This window comes from Mustela nigripes, chromosome X (assembly GCF_022355385.1).
Source record: "Mustela nigripes isolate SB6536 chromosome X, MUSNIG.SB6536, whole genome shotgun sequence".
Taxonomy (NCBI): domain Eukaryota; kingdom Metazoa; phylum Chordata; class Mammalia; order Carnivora; family Mustelidae; genus Mustela; species Mustela nigripes.
The window spans coordinates 10,092,092-10,097,290 of record NC_081575.1 but is presented as its reverse complement, the minus strand read 5'-3'; positions in this window follow the sequence as shown (position 1 = coordinate 10,097,290).

Here is a 5,199-nt window from a genome sequence, read left to right as displayed (position 1 = left end):
ATGCACTTAAGAAACACATTTCTAATAAATACTAGTGGTATGCTTTTAAGTTTTTATTCAAATGTGTAATGTGTTTGATTTGGATCAATTGTGTACTCATAAAAAAGTGTAATAACCACTCAATCCTGAATGATGTTTTTTCAACCCATATGAATATGTGCTTACAGGAAATGTTTAAATGAGCATTTTAATGTACACACATATCTTTGTGCCAAAGAAATATGAGCTGATATTCCGTAAAAGACTTAAGCATAAGATATATTAAGCGACGATAAAATACTGTGGAAATGGCTGTATGAGTTACAGGACAAAAAGGAACAATGCTAAATTTGTGACAGTTATAATACATATAGTTTGTGTTCGTTTTAATGGATAATAGTGTGTGTCCAATTGTTCTGACATATAGATACTACTGGACAACTCAAAAAGGATCATGAGATATATTTATTTTAAAAACTCAACATCTGTAATAGGCTCTAAAGTATACTCTTTGTGACCATTTAAACAACATAGGGAAAGGTTTTAGTTGTTAATTTATAGGTTCATGAGGGAAAAAGTGTATTAGAGGGTTTTTATGGTCTATAAAAGCAAAAACAGTTTGACGAACACTGTTCCAAGACAACAACTGTCAAATAATTTTCACAGGGGAAAGCTTCCTTCAAAGGCAACTTACAAGGAATCGTAATACAGAAAACAGATGTGCTCGGAACAGCTGCGCAGCTCTTTCTCTTGCCACCCTTCTCTAACCCCGGCGGCAGCCCAGCAAGTGTCTTCTCTGCATCTGCTAGAAAAGTTTTCCAATCATTTTGATCTCATACAGCCTCTTATTTTACAGTTGGGAAGTAAGTGGCCCAGAGCCAGTGAGTGACTGAGCTCTACCCAAACCCGAGTGATCTACCTGCGAGGCAACAGCATAACATACCTCATCACAACAGACTGCTCTCCCCCATGGTTAATCCTCGACTTGAATAAATCACTAAAAAACGAGGCATTCACATATCATTTTTTATCCCGAGCTTTTTAAGCACATAAATTTAAATGCCTCGCTGTGAAAGCTTGCATCACCATTCTCCCGTCATCTTAAGGGGTTAAGGCAAACCGAAGGGTAGGGTAAAATCCCAAAACTGCGAAATACCAAGGCACAGCACGTTTGATTAAGTTAAAAGTGTTAAATGTATAAAGTGACTAAAGAAATGCAGTTTAATGACAAATTCACCTAAGATGATATAGACTAGAGCACAGATGAGTAAAATAAGTGTGAAAAGTGTTTGGGTTCACATCCAGGGATCAGCAGCATAAACCCCAATCTGTTTTTGTGTCCCAAGAATTAATTCCTGGACGCAGAAGTAACACGGAAGATGATCATGGCTCCCACGTTTGTGAAGCCTGGTTACCTACAAATACATCCACCTAAACCTAGACTGCTCAACATAACTCATTTGAAATAACTGAAAACTACATGAAAACACGTAACTGGCAGCTTCATTTCTGCATTGTTTAATAAGACTTTTTGATGTCTTGTTGAAAACACTTTCATTTTGGGGGGTGAAATTTTTTTTTTTAAGATTTTATTTATTTATTTATTTGACAGACAGAGATCACAAGTAGGCAGAGAGGCAGGCAGAGAGAGAAGGGGAAGCAGGCTCCCCGCTGAGCAGAGAGCCCGATGCGGGGCACGACCCCAGGACCCTGAGACCATGACCTGAGCTGAAGGCAGAGGATTTAACCCATTGAGCCACCCAGGTGCCCCATGGGGGGGTGGAAATTTTTTTTAAAAACCGGAAGTTCCTCCTCTTCTGTCCGCCCTCCAATACAGTGTTACCTTCAGGTAAACTCCACAAATAGAGCATTATTCCATTCCATATAGTTGTGATTATTGCACCAGTACGAACTTGAAAACTTCAGCACAATCCATAGACTAAAACCTTAGTAACAGGTTGCTTGCTCACGGTTAACTGCGTGCATACCTTGCAAAGACTTCCCAGCCTCAATGTCAATATTTCCTGCCTCTTCCTGAGTTCCATGTTAGCACTTACTTCTCTGACCTCTGCTACTACTTTTCTCCTTGCAGACACCTGGGCTCACTGACCTCCATGTCCTTCCAGAAGAGGCACTCCTGCTTCAGTGACTTTGCTCCGGCTGTTCCTTTTGCCTGGAATACATTAGCCCTGGATAAGGACACTTTTCTCAAGTCTCTCGTCTAAAACTCTCACTGCCCATGAGATACACTCTTACCGGTCTCCTGTTTCTTCCTTCTTTTGGCCTTATTACCATCAAACATGCTATATAAGCTTTTTTGGTTTTGTTTGATTCCTTGTTTTGGTTTTGTACTGTGTTCCCCCTTTGTCATCGAAATAGAACTTCCACAAAGACAGGAATTTGTTTGTCTGAAGGAATAAAAGCAACTTGATTTCAAATATGACAAAATGGGGGATGCCTGGGTGGCTCAGTTGGTTAAGCGGCTGTCTTCGGCTCAGGTCATGATCCCAGCGTCCTGGGATCGAGTCCCACATCGGGCTCCTTGCTTGGCAGGGAGCCTGCTTCTCCCTCTGCCTCTGCCTGCCACTCTGTCTGCCTGTGCTTGCTCTCGCTTCTCGCTTCTCTCTCTATGATAAATAAAAAAATAAATAAAAATTAAAAAAATAAAGGCAAATATGACAAAATGTAAAAAAGATTCAGTATTAAAGGATATAGTAATATATGACTGTGGGATCCCTTACATGTGGAAAAGACTAGTTTAGTAAATAATAATCTCGCAGTAAGCTAACAATAAGTACCTACAGAGAAATAGGTTTTAAATGATGATGTCATATTAAGAAGAACAAGAGAAAAGCATCAAACCCACTTAAATGTAGTTTGAATGAGTGCAGACAATTCAGCACAGCTGGATCCAACTCATTTTCCAAAACAGACTCAAAAGGGAACGTTGCCTGCATGATCTTTCCTGTGACAAACTGAATTTTATTATCTGTGGTGCTTACTGGCCCTCAGAACCGGAAATACATCTGGCATTAATAGAAATACTCTATCTCCCTTACAAGTGAAACTTGTATGTTACAGACAATAGCGAACTTGTGTTTTAAAATGTATTGTGTATTATCAGCCTAGTAGCAGCATTTAAATTCAATTCACAAAACCACTTTCGATTAAGGCAGCATAAAAAAGGAACCTGTCAATGTTAATGCTATGAAGCAACCCAAATTACATCTTACTGTGGGCTCCAAATTTTAAGGTGGCCGCATGCCGTTTAAGAAAGCTGGCAATGTTGTCTGTTTCCATAAGTTCTTAAATGTTAATTACTTGTCAATATGCTAATCTTCCTCTTCAGAATGTTCTCTCTTCCCTTTTTCACTTCCTACTCCTGACCTACATTTTGGGACACTAGTGATATGTAGGAGTAAGAGAAAAATGGGAAACTACCTTTACCTTTAAAATTAGGCTCACATATAGTTTTTCTCTGATACATGCTGAAAAGCACACTGAAGTATATGTAACTTGCTTTGAAAAGGTTACCCTGCCTTAAATATGATCCTGAAAAATTTCTAAAGGGCTCTACCGAATTGGATAAGGTCATCACCAGGAGACAGAAAATGAAAACCCAGAGTCAAGTAGGGAAATGGGAGAATTCAGATGAAGTGATTTCTTTTAGTGAAGACACGCAGCTGCTCCCAGGAACAGATTGTATTTCCAATTGGCAGAGGCTTCTGTTCTAATAATGCTAACTAACACAAGGCCGACAGATCCTCAGATAAAAACGACTACCTCGGGCACCTGGGTGGCTCAGTTGGTGGAGCGACTGCCTTGGGCTCAGGTTATGATCCCGGACTTCCAGGATCGAGTCCCGCATCAGGCTCCCAGCTCCTTGGGGAGTCTGCTTCTCCCTCTGACCTTCTCTTCGCTCATGCTCTCTCTCACTCATTCTCTCTCAAATACATAAAATCTTAAAAAAAAAAAAAAAAAAGACTACCTCAGAAGAGGGGGTCTCAAATCAAAGGACCAAACATTATCTGTTTGAAAAGGCCAATCAAAGAATATGTACAGATGAATCCAGATCCCCACAGCTTAGCTCCAGTGGCTGGGAAATAGGATAAAGTTGGAAGGATGCCAAGAACTGGATTCATTCAAGTCAACCATCGATGCCCTGCCACGTGCCTTGTGCTGTGCTCACCTGTGGCAAGCAGCTCGACTTCTCCCCTGCTACATTTACTCATCTCCCTCCTATGCAGTATTTTCTATTTTCTTTATTAATTGACAATACCCCACAACTGTGTTCCCCTCTGTTCTCCCTGCCTCCGTTCTCCACACTTTCAATCTTTCTCTTGAAGTTATTCTTCTGAAATCCAAACGGGACCAGCACATACCCTACTATCACCACTCCACGACAATATGCCTACAAATGTAAGCTTCTGAAGCCAGGAATTTTTATGTGTTTCGTTCTCAGCTGTATCTCCAGTGATTAGAAAATTATTTGCACTAGAGAAGCATCAGACAGCTATTACATTAATAAACCAATTTGTTGTCATGTTAACAACTTCTACTTCTCAGGCAGGAAAATGTCTTTCACAATCTAGCACTACACCACCTTTCCAAGCTCTTTTCCCATAATCTCTATGCTCTGATTTAATCTTACTATACCAAAAATCTACCATGTTCCCAGAGGCTGCTCATAGTTCCTTGCCACATGGGTCTTTCCAACATAGCCACTTACTTCATCAAGACAAGACTCCTCTTGTCACTTTCTATAGTGACTAGCTAGCAAGATGGAGTCTTAAATGACAAGACATTATCATGGGAGTGACAGCCATCTCCTTTCTCATGTTGTATTGCTTAGACGAAAGCCACAGATCCTGCCCATACTCAAGGAGAGGGAATAATAAGAAGGTGGTAGGGATCAGATCAAAGTCTTGTTTGCAGCCAGGAGGATAGTGATCCCATTTGCTAAGATTAAGAACAAGTTTCTAGTGGGACTATAGAAGGGTGGGTTTGAAGATCATGAGCTCCCTAAAAGGTATGTGGAATTTAAAGAGCCCTTGAGGCATCTACTTACAGATGTGTAGAGTAGAAAATACAGATCTGAATTCGGGAGGGTGGAGAAATAAATTGAAAAGGAGGTTGAGATGTGGAATATGAGAACAGAAGGGATCAAAGAGGGAAGCAAGTCAATGTTCAAAGGAATTTGACTACTCAAGCCCCCTGAAA